This window comes from Oxyura jamaicensis, chromosome 1 (assembly GCF_011077185.1).
Source record: "Oxyura jamaicensis isolate SHBP4307 breed ruddy duck chromosome 1, BPBGC_Ojam_1.0, whole genome shotgun sequence".
Lineage (NCBI taxonomy): Eukaryota > Metazoa > Chordata > Aves > Anseriformes > Anatidae > Oxyura > Oxyura jamaicensis.
Window position 1 is genome coordinate 148,594,133 of NC_048893.1, and position 12,628 is coordinate 148,606,760.

The following is a 12,628-nucleotide window of genomic DNA, read 5'->3' on the forward strand; positions in this document are numbered from 1 at the left end:
TGAATAATGCTTACATCAATTGTCTTCTTCCAAATACTTTAGAAATAATAAAGAGAGGAATAAAGACAGTGATGGCTCCTTTGTTTAGTGTTTAACAGTTCTCGAGCCCAGCTTTTGGAGTGTTTGTGTCAGCTGCACTGCAAGAGCTTTCTGCAGCTATTGCAGCAGCCCCCAGACACCAAAACGCTCGCTTTGGAAAGATGCATGGCTTGGGCAGGGATCGTACTTACACAGGGTTGCCCAAGACATTGGTTTTCTAGAATATTTAATTTCTCAGAGTTAAACAAAACCTGCACAGGAAACCTAGCTCTTCTCACTGTTGAAATAACTATTTAGAAAGTAATCCTTGCCTGTTATGGGATTTCTGTTACCCTGGGACTGTTCCTGAGATTGTATGCTGCTCTTATGCAACAAATCAAATTAACCAACCTTCTTCACACTAACCTTATCACAAGACTATGTATTTGTGGGTGGACAGCTGTTATCACAGTCTGCTGAGGGGTGCAGTCTCAGAATTACAGCAGAAAGAGAGAATGGCATTTATGCGTCGTTTGCTCTCACCTGGGGCACCATAAATGTGATTTCTTGTGAGAGCTGATTGTCTGTCTTAACCAGAAGAAAAGAACATGTAAAAATGTTGCAATTCTGTTGTTCAGCAAAAATCAGGTGGAGGTTTCTGCTGGTATCCAGAGAAAAACCTGGCATTCTGTTTTTTTCTCATTTAACGAGAATCTATACAACTGAATCCTTGACATCATTTTTTTCCTATCCTTTGCAATATTTTTTTAATGGCTGACTGGCTTCAGAGAGTATCCCTTCACTCTTCTGCTTTTTTTCAGAGGTATACTTAACTTATGGGATTCCACTTTAGCCAGGGGAGATCTCTGTTTTATCCTTACAAGGTGGAATGAAATCTCTCCTATGTACACAGAAATTACTAGAATGTTTCTACAAGAAATATAGTGACCTTCACAGCCACACTTGGGATCCTGTAAAGTATCGGCTTTATCTGGTACTAGAAAGACTTAAATATGTCTAAATGCAGTATCTCAGGATTGTCTTTCTGTAGCAGAAGGGGACAGCCAGACACTTCAGGTTATTTCCTTTTTAAGCTGTGATATTTGAGTTTAGTGGTGTATCCATCTCTTGTCTACCTGTGGCTAATGCACTGGTTCTTATAGTGGAGTCTACTATCACTATCTGAAAATGACATTAGCACTTATTAACATGCATTGGTCTTAATAAAAAGCAGAAATGTATTGGCTGTTTTGCTCCTTTATACACGAGCCACTGGTTCAAAACAATTTTTGAAACTCTCACAGCAAAACTGTAATGTAAAATACACAGTAGTGAGTAAATTAGATGCATCTTCATGTTTTACATAAAATGCATATGCTAAGAGACAGATATGCATCTTTCCATTAAAAACCCATCATTTCGTGTGCTCCTCTAATGATACATTTGGAAATTTTGAAAGTGTGCAATACAAATTCCAAAATACATCACTGAAGTAAAAAAAAAAAAAAAACACAGGCATACCAAGACAAAAACTAATAATCTGGAAACTGAGCCACAAACTAGCTCTCTGTAGATGCAAGCATTATCTTTGACTTTTTCTTATGTGAAGAAGAATGTCTTACCTTTGTGCAGGTTGGTAACAAGAACCGTTGTGCAGGTGCGCAGTGCAAATGCCACCGGGGTTGAAATATCTATGTGAGTTTTAAATTGTACATTTGTACCTTACTATATGACAACCAAAGAAGGATTCTGTTCACAGATTAAGACAGTTTGAGCCATCTTTTTGTGAGCTGGGAGTCTTAGTTCCCTATATACTCAATGGAAATCCAGACAATACATAAAGATTTGTTTGTTTCCCACACAATGATCTGTAGGCCCATGAGAGATGCCCTATAGGCATCTCTCCACCCTGTCTCCAGCCACCACGCCACACTATGTCCTCAAGGCATGATCCTCACAACAGCCCTGTCAGCCCAGTGCAGCTATCTTAGATTGCTTGAGGTGCCAGAGATGTGCAAGATGCCTCTATTAAAAAAAAAAACAAAAAAAAACAAAAAAAAAAAACATAGACTTATCTATAAAACTTATAGTCTGTCTATAAAACTTACAGACTGATCTTTATGCTGTGTGTGGAGAGGGATTCATCTGCCTCTAGAGCAGACACTCACACATCAGCTGAGCAGTTCCCTTGGCCCCGCTGACTGTGCTGGCCAGACAGAGACATCCCAAGGAGTCTGGTACCAATGTGCCAGGACAAGGGGGAATGGGCTAAAGTTGTGCCAGGGGAGGTTTAGGTTGGGTATTAGGAAGAACTTCTTTACTGAAAGGGTTGTTAGGCATGGGAATGGGCTTCCCAGGGAAGTGGTTCAGTCGCCATCCCTGGAGGTCTTTAAAAGACGTTTAGATTTAGAGTTTAGTGATACGGTTTAGTGGAGGACTTGTTAGTGTTAGGTCAGAAGTTGGGCTCGGTGATCATGGAGGTCTCTTCCAACCTAAACTATTCTGTGATTCTGTGATTTTGTGAGATGCTCAGGAGCACCCCAGATACCTGTGCAGGGTAGGCAGGTACAACACAAGCTTACTGCTTTTTTTTTTTTTTTTTTTTTTTTTTTTGAAATAGCCTCTGGACACTGAGTGGCCTAAAATGACTCTGTACTCCTATGTTTAGTCAGGACAATTCCTTCAGGAATCTCCATCACTTGTAACAGAGATTTGACACCCCATTCATATGTAGACATGTAAGTGAGCACACTTCAAGATAATGAGTCCACATTAGACTCCACAGTATGAAACAAAGTAAAACAATTTTTTACAGGTCATGTTAAATAGTTAAGGATTCCTTTTTGTGATCATTTATACATGTATATGTATGTATATAGCAGGTTTAATCATATTGTCAAGCCATGGCCTACAGGGAACTATAAACTGATCTCACAGACAACATACTTCATGGACAAAGTTATCATCCCTCATTTAAAAAAAAACTGAAGACAGACACAAGAATAACTCATAATCTTTCCCTTCACTGTACATAATGTCAAGACATAAAATGGGGCAGGAGTCATTCTTACTCTGGTTTTCACTTAACCATAAATAGAGAAAGGAAACATCATTCCTCTAACACCATGTTCAGAAGGGCAACTACACAGCAGCCCGGGGACCCTGTCCAAAAGGGTAAATTCCTGTATTGCTAATGCTCTGGTTTTTATTAGCAGTTATGTGATAGGCATTTTTTCTTAGAGAGAAGGATCATATTATTTTTGAGAGTCTCAGCTTCAATTACGAATTAAAAAAAAAAAAATGGACAGGAGAAAATGGTGGGAAAGAGAAAGGGGAAGGGAAAGAGAAAAGGGATATGAAAGGGGAAGGAAAAGGAAGGTGAAAGGCAAGGCGAGGAGAAATACCTAGATCTAACTTTTATGGACAAATCCTTGTGATAGTGAGTCATATGTACCCTAACAGCTCGTAAAACAGAAAGAAATAAAAAAGCTCTTTCTTATTTATATTTTTCCCTAAAATCTCCTGGGTTCTAACTCAATATCACTTAAGGGAGTGTGATTTGTGGATTTTGAACATTTGGGGTCAGCAGTATTAAAACACGTGTGGATCAAGAGTAATGGAGGATAATCAGAATGGTATAATGTCTCTTCAGATTTTACATCTGATGAATTCCACTCAAAGAGAAAAACATTAGAGGGAACATCGCTGGTAGTAAAAAGCTGAGCACTTGGATGCCTGCCATGCCCAATTCCCCATTGACACTGAAGTGCCTGAGATAATGCAGAACAGTACCTAGCAAGACTTGCTTTAGTTCTCCTTCGCTGCATGTAAATGTTTCTCTTTCTTCCTACGGCAACCACTTAAAAAGCTGAGTGGTTATGTTACCCAAATGTTTCAAATATAAAAACTTACCGTAAGGTTGAGAACTTACTATAAATATCTGCTGACTGTTTGGTCTAACTTAACGCTGAAAATGGATGTGCAATTTCAATCTATTAATATGCAAAGTGCCACCTTTCTCTCTTGAAGATGAATAAATGGCCATATAATCTGAACAAACACCTCCCTTGTGACCAAAGAAGTGGTGAGGTGAAAGGCGATTTTCCAGGTGCTGGGTGCAACACTAGAGAAGGGGACTCCACCACCCTGATCTTAAGCCCTCCAAGGCTTGACATCAGAGATCTGTAGAACAAGGAGCAGTCACACTCATCCATTTTGTCCCTCTTTTGTAAGAGAGGAATTCTCAGTCAGGACCAGACTGATTGTCTGAGATGCTGTTTCCATCCAGATCTTTCCAAAGTCCCAAGATCTTCGCATCACACTTGGCAATGATGTACTTTCATGGAGAAGGCAGGACAAGTGTATGCCCACTCCTCCTACCTGTTGAAGCCACCAGTCCAGGCATGACAGACTGTTCCTGAAACCATGGATCTTCCCTAGGGTGTGTATAGATCATATACACAATTTCAATTTCAATAGTCAATTTCAACACAAAACAAGCAATTCTGAACTGATATATCCCCTGTCTTCCTGCTCTGGAGGGATGATCATCTGCTTCTGAAGTTATGACCCATTCTCGGATGAGTAACTTGTTCAGGTAATTGAATAGTCCATGCCATCAAATTTTAAGCACCATTGCTTAAAGGTGTTCCACATTTTGAAATGACTTTACAGCAGTTGTTCAAAAAGACATCTAGGAAATTGACAGTAAATAGCGGCTGTTTAGAACAGAGAATGTTTTTTGTTTTTGTTTGTTTTTCTTGAAAACAATAAACCCCTGCTTCCAGGGGATGCAGTATTCTACAAGACAATCACCAGTACAAGATGACCTAAAATTTATCTGTTGCCTAGGTAGCAATGATAATGATCTGATTACATTTGTGTTGTACAAACAGGCATGGCACCAACAGATGATGTATAAATTTAAGTGTTTAAAAACACCAATTTTCTAAAAATTACAGCAACTGTTGGCATAGCTGACTAGTTTTAAATGTGGTTCAGGAATGCTCTAAAAACAGTTTGCATAAATGCCATGGGCAAACAGCCCATTGCTTTAAAAAAAAAAAAAAAAAAAAAAAAAAAAAAAAAAAAAACGCATTAATTATTAATTAAAAAAATATGAACCAAATCAGTGCATAAAGAATGGATAATAAAAGGGAATGCTGAAAAATACAAATGAGGAAAGCAAACAACTAATACTGATAAAGACATTGAGTACTCAAGATGTACTCAGAAGAGAATGAGCCTTCCTTCAGACATCATAGATGCAGATGGCAAAATGGAAAGCAAAGGTATAAAAATATTCAGAAAATATATCTATTCTATCTTTTAAGTCAGAATGTTGTATCTACCCTATTTGATGCTGATGGAGAAAGTTACTACTGACATCAAAAAGGATCATTGGGAAGTAGGTGGTAAGGTTCACATTTTCTTTTGCACACACATGAACAATCTAAATCTGAAAAGAAAGTAGGTGAGGAGCTTTCTGAAACCATCAGCTTAATCTGGAACATATATTGGAAAATGGTGACATCTTCCAGTTGCAGTGCAGATTATCAAAAGACAAGTCAAAAAGTATACTGCTATCCTGGACAATACTGATAGCACTTCAAGGATCTCATATAAAATAGTGAAAGCCCTAAACACAACCAGTGTAATTCTGAATATTAAATGGGCTCAAGGGGTTTACAAGCCAGTTTGTCTGATATGAAAAAAAAAAAAAAAAAAAAAAAAAAAAAAGAAGAAGAAAATAAACTAAAGCCACAAACTAAATTATGGTTAACTGTGGATTCTGCCAATAAGGAGTTAAAGGCTAAGGGTGAGATGCAAAAAAATATTCAGGACATGAGGAAAAATTGGGAAAAACTTTAGGCACCTACCTTAGACGTTTGATCCCGTAACACTCCTCTGACCATACATACACAAAGCATGAGGTTTTTGCTTAATCAGCGCTTTCCAAGTTGCAGAGACAGGCTGCAGTCTTGGTAAACCAATCCTTGGAATCTGTTGTTTAATTATCTATGAAACTTGTTCCATCCATGGAGATAGTAGAGATGTAGCAAATTACAACACAGGCATCCTCAGATCTAAGTCAGAAAGCAGAGGCCCTTGCCAGATATTCCAGAATCTGGTTTTATGTACTCAGGCAGCAGAGATCTCAGATCATAACCGGCAGTTCAGTTGCTTTTCCCTTTTGTGTGATGGCCAAGTGGTTAGGACACTTCTGGGGGAAGCAGGATGGAGTTCTTCCTCTAGTTCCTCCTGACCAGATGTAGGATTGCCCATCTAGCCCTCCCCCCTAGTTTCCAGACTGTCAGGAATCTGAGGTCAATCATTAATCTTCAGGTCCTGAGTGGCTGAGCTGCTTCTGCACTGTATCAGATGTCAAACACAGAATAAGAAACTTCCAAGTGGAAGTGCACATGCTTGGGCACAGCACCTGAGTGAGGTAGCTCTGCTCACTCTAGGTCAAACTTGAGTTCATGCTCCTCTCAACAGTTTTTCCTAAAAACTTCAGGACCCTGATTACTGAGCCAGGTGAAGAGGCATAATGAGATCTAAGACAGGAATTTTTAGGACATTGAATGATTCAGTGGAGCACAAGTCAGCACGCAGAGCTTTGGTGAGAAAATGCTAAAGTGCTGAATTGGGGCACCAATTTTTTGTCTGAGGTCTTACTTTAAATTGCACTGTAATGGGTCTTGACTGTAATGCACTACTTCTGACTGACTTCTCACTCAAGCAATCCAAAACATGTTGTTTGCCTCGACTCAGCTCTCAATGAGAACGAAATCGCTCTCTGAAACCCACCACTCCTATGACCACAAATTGCAGACTCCATAAGGAGATCGACAATTTATCTGTCTCAGAAAACTGGCACCTTATTGCTAAAGGCAGGCTTGTCACATCAGTGCTGAAAAACTTGTCCTACTGCCTCCCATGCTGCACCTGATCTGCGGATAATGAGAAGACTTCAGGCTGCAGGACTGCCAGACTGACACCTTTGACAAGCTGTAAATCCTTGGAGGGGAGGGTGGATTTTTTATTTTTTTCATTTTTTAAGCAAACAGTTATGGCTACAGCTGACCCCAGCTATAGTACATTGTCATTGTTTACAGCCTGGCTTTTTGCTTTTTGGAGTTCATGCACACTGCCTGAGAACTACCAGTAAATGCCCAGGTTGTTTTGCTGGCATGCTCCCAACATTATAATCCCCTACTTCCAATGTGCAACAGCTTTTGCTCCAGCAGTGACAAATGCCACCTTGTGTTTCTGGGCTGCAGCCAGGGCACCACTGCAAGGATTTTCTCCCTAAACCTATGACTTTGTCAGCTCACCCCATCTGCATATCCTTTCACAGCTTTGCTGTGTCAGACAAAGGCCGTGCCTTCCTCCCCTGCAGCACTCTTCTTCCTCTCTCCCCCCTCCTTCTCTTCCTCCTTCCCTCCCTCCCTCAGCACAGACAGGTCAGCTCCTACCTTCCCTCTCCTGGGGAGATGCTCAGCCTGCAACCTCTCACCCTTCTCAGCATTTTTGTTGTTTCATTAAGGTCACAAGCTGTGGGGAGAGGGGCTGTCTCTTTGTTCTGTATGTGTGTAACACACACTGACAGAGAAATACCTCCTGTTTCCAGCTGCTTTGGTAATACAAATTAAACAAGAGTAGTGGCATGGCTGCCTAATTACCCTGTTTTCTTCCCTGTGTCAGCAGCAGTTTCAATCAGTCGAATTTTGTAATGATGGATTTAAGTGTAGGCACCATACCAAGTCTCTTCTTCTGCCTTCTGATGGCTGAGAGCTTCTGGGCATGGGTCTTTAAAGAGCTAACAGCACCAAGGGAAGTCACAGACCACTGTTGCATACCCCTTAGAATGACCTGGGGATGTTTTTCTTCCCCTTTTTTTGACTTATTTCCCCTGTCCAGCTCTTCCACAGGAGGCTCTGGGGATCTCTCCCTATGCTCTCCTGCTGGGGGAGGCAGTTCCTGCCAGTGCCACCAGCCATGTCCCAGGCTCAGGCCACTCGTGTGTTGCGCTCCTAGCACTGGCTGTGCTGCCACACTACAGCTATTAGATGTTCTGCCATGTTGCGCTTTTAAAAATGTGCAACTTCGGCTTTGATCTTGGCAGCCCGAGACACTGATTTAAATGCCTCCTACTTCCTTTCCTAAGTGAACACTTGAGCATCACTGCTAAGAAGCGCGGCTGGCTGACAGCTCTTCGGGAATCGGCCTCTTGAAACAAGTCCCTGGGAGAGGGCGATATGGCATGGTGCCCTGCTCGATTCGCAGATCTGAAAGACACAGGGGCTCAAATGACTAATTCTTTAAAGTTTTTTTTCTTTTTTAAATGAGCAGCTTTCTAAACACAGCAGGAGCCCTCAGTGCTGATTCTCGCCCAAACAGCTTTTAGGTACATTCCACCCAGGACCACTTCTCTTATGCCTTATTTTTTTTTTAATGCTGGATGTCCAAGCAATGCCCCAGCACACACACACACCCTTATGACACTGCCTGTGCAGGATGCCTGCATGGTCTCCTGGGGCAGCTCTCCGTAACAGGCTTTGAGAACTCCCTGCAATAAACTCAACAGCTCCCCAGATGAGTAGCTTGCACCAAAGCAGCTAATCATCAATAGCCATCTATAATTCAGCTCTAAGCTTCCTTGTAACCCAAGACTGCCTTTTTGAAGGCACATTTAACCTTATTTTTTATTGTTCCTAGCAGAAACCTAAGAAAAAGCCTCCATGAATCAGCAAAATAATTGACTGTTGTATTAGCTTAGGATGTTTAGTATGACTGCATAACTAAGTAAATATTGAGTTTAGTGCTCTCAAGGGTATGAACTTTCTGCAGAAGTTTTGGTTAGACCTTTGGAACGTGATATGATGGCAAAAAAGGGATGTTGAAGAGAAAACGTATGTGAAAGACTGCACATAAGAAGTTATTTAAAGTAAGAAAGAAGAACAAGAGGAGCTGAGTGGTCACAAAAATAATTGATGCAAAACACTTTTTTTTTTCCAGGTTAAAATTATAGGAATTTATGATATTAAGATGTAATTGTAGTTTGAAATAACTTCTGAAGTACCTTTGTTGACAAGACCCCTGACCCTACAAACAGCTGCTTCAGAGCTTTGTTTCCTTCATCTGACATAGATTGTTATTCTTTGTAAACAAAAGGTGATCATACTTAATGAGCATAGCCCAGTCAATTGTTTCTGATGAGATTTGCAGAATAATGGCAAAATCCCCCAAAAATTGCTGTGAAAGCTGATGCACACTGGTAGGCAGCAGCAATACTGACTAGATATATGGGCATCTTATTACACAGATTTAGAACACAGAGACACAAAAGAGCATCCTTGAACCTTCAGCTGAAAATTTGGCCTAGAAACCAACATACCCCTTTCTGCTCACTGGTATGGTCGAACACTGGTCTTGGCCCACTGTTTTCCTTGTGACATGGCACAATGCTCACAGCTTAGTCTAATGAAACCAGACACATTAAGTGTGGTTTGCGTTTTCTAACACAATGAGCTTTGCTTAGGAGATCTCAGGTTCATAGTCTGCCTTTTCCATTTCAGGTAAAATTTAGGTTCTTAGCACTATAGGAATCACCATGTTGAAGTGGACCAAAATCCTGTCTTGTCCATTTTCTTGACATTGACAATAGCCAGCAAGCAATACATGCTTGGGAGATGTAAGTGCAGGATAATGTCTTTTACTAAGACAGCAGGAACCCTTTTTTTGCACATGCAGTCATTTAGCACCTGACAAGTCTTGCAAGACACCATTTTCAAGATGACTTCTCTGAATTGCAGCAATTTACCTTACTAGGTTTTCATTACATAGCTAACTTTACCATGCATATGTGTGCAGTATACATTTTAAAAGCTGCATATTTTACAGTTACTGCTTATAATTTTACAAGGCTTATGGCTTGGTCAAATGAAACCAATTCCCCACACAACAAGCATAGATAGTTCCTTTCAGCAAAAGCTGTTTCCCTGCCAAATTCCGCTTACAGCCCAAAGCCTTTTCACTCATCTCATATCATTTTATACAGCTGCTTAAAACAAGAGTCTGTTCAAAATCTCCCCAAACTCAAAAAATGCCTCGTCTATTTTTCCTGTCTCTTTTATTCCACCCCCATAAGACAGAAAAGAAATATTTGACTCATTTTTACTTTTTACTCATCTGATTCTGTACAACAACACTTGCATAAGCCTGGAGCAATGCTCTAGTAGGTCCTCAAAGAAGGTTTCTAGAAATGGAAGTGCTTGAAAATTTTCAGTAACTAAAAAACAAGGATGAAATGAAAAGTCTTCAGCAACTTTAACAAAAGGGGTTAACACCTCTCTTTTAATTAATGAAAGGACCCAACGATGTAAATTGGAAGCTAGGCAAGTAAATGTTTGACTGTGATCCATTGTGGTAAGTTTCCGCCCCTTAATGAGGATAAATAAACACATATTTTTTGAAAGACAACTACTTACCCTGGGAGATTCAGCCTTTATCATGCACTGCTATTCTATGACTCTAATTCTTGTTATTACAAGCTTGATTTGTTCAAAATAAAGGTGTGTTGAAAACCAAGAAGATTAGACCTACTTTTGTTATGATGCTGAAATAAATTGACTGACGAGACTATGAAAGCTTTGAAATGAAGGCTGTAGGGAAGGATTATCCTAATGTGTATAAATCTTATTGTAACTCTTCATTGCATTAGAGACTATTTTTTGAAGATCAGAAAAATAAATGAAGAGTGGCCCATTACATACCAAATTGATTTTGTCTTTCTCTTTGTTGAAGAACTGTATTATAAACAGATCAGGACAGTGCTCCCTGTGTTATAGCCTTCTAAACATTATCTGAGTCGTAATTAAACGTTGTAACTCCTCAGTATTTTTAAGACAGAACAAAAAGTCAGGGATGGCAATCTCTGAGTGAAACTTCCAGTCACTTCAACATGAAATGCTTAAACAAAATTTGCCAAACATAGCACTTGACCAAATCAATCTACTAACCATGGGAAACTTAGAGAGCACATGAAAAGAACTTGAGTTATGTGACTTAAAAAGTCAGTTTCTTAGCTCCTTGATACCTATTTACCATCAAAGAAATATTTTGCAGTACAACCAAACCAGAAGGAAGACTCTGGAATTACTTTATGATCATGCTGAATAGAATGCACAATACTTGTAGTAAAGCTGATTTCTACTGAAAAATATTTCTCAGTAATGCTAAGAAAGTCTTACAGCTATCTGTGTGGACCCTTGTTAGTCAGTTTATCAGAAAATTCAGGAACTGAATAAGACCTAAACTGAAGTTTCTCTGAGTTACTGGATGCAGGCCTTTTGGGTTGTGATTAAAATTACCAGCAAAACACAGAAAGGAAACTTCTGGATTCATGTCCTGCTTCAATTTCCTGTGACTGTAGACCCAGATATCTAATTTGCTTATTAACATAAACAGTTTAAAATTTCACTTTTGTTTAAAAAAAGAAGCAATTCAGCATTCTCAGTTTGACTGGGATTTCAACTTTGAAAGAGGTTAGGAATTTCATATACTTTCTAATGATCATTGACAAAGTTTGTCTCTAAAATGTTATCAAAAGAAGGTAAGAAGCATACATTTGCTATCTAATAACCATATAACCATAGATGATCTGATAAGTCCTGTCTTTCTCCTGAGGGTGTATATCAGTTTTGGAAAGCTGTGGATCACACAGTACACACACACCAAACGAACAAATAAACTGAAAGAAAACCCCACACTTCCCTTTTTCCAAGGAGCCACATGGGAAAGACAAAGGGGCAATGGATGCAAGTTTTACTGAGATAGTTTTTGACTGGATGTAAGATGATTTTTTTTTTTTTTTTTTAATGTGTGAACAATCAATCACTGGAATAACCTCCTGTTGTGGTTTAACCCGGCTGGCAGCTAAACACCACACAGCCATTTGCTCACCCTCCCCCCTCCCTCTCTGGGATGGGGGAGAGAAACGGGAAAGTGAAGCCTGTGAGTTGAGATAAAGAGAGTTTATTAAGATAGAAAATAATAATAATAATAATAATAATATGTACAAACAAGTGATGCACAATGCAATTGCTCACCACCCACTGACCAACACCCAGCCCAACCCTGAGCAACCAGCCCCCCCACCCTGGCTAGCCACCCCTATATATTGTTCAGCATGACGTCAGATGGTATGGAATACCCCTTGGGCCAGGCTGGGTCAGCTGTCCTGGGTCTGTCCCCTCCCAGCTCCTGCTTCACCCCCCAGCCTGCCCGCTGGCAGGACAGAGTGAGGAGCTGACAAGTCCTTGGCTTGGTGTAAGCACTGCTCTGCAGCAATTAAAACATCAGCATGTTATCAGCAGTCTTCTCATCCTAATCCAAAACATAGCACCCTACCAGCTACTAGGAGGGAAAATAACTGTCCTAACTGAAACCAGGACACCTCCCCAAGGATTTGGTGGATCCTCCAGCACTGGATAATTTTACAGCTTGGCTAGATAAGGTGTTAGAAAACCTTATGTAGGCCCTGTTTTTACCATGAAAGGTCAGACCAGGTGATCTGAGATTTGTTCCAACCCGGGCTTTTCAATGA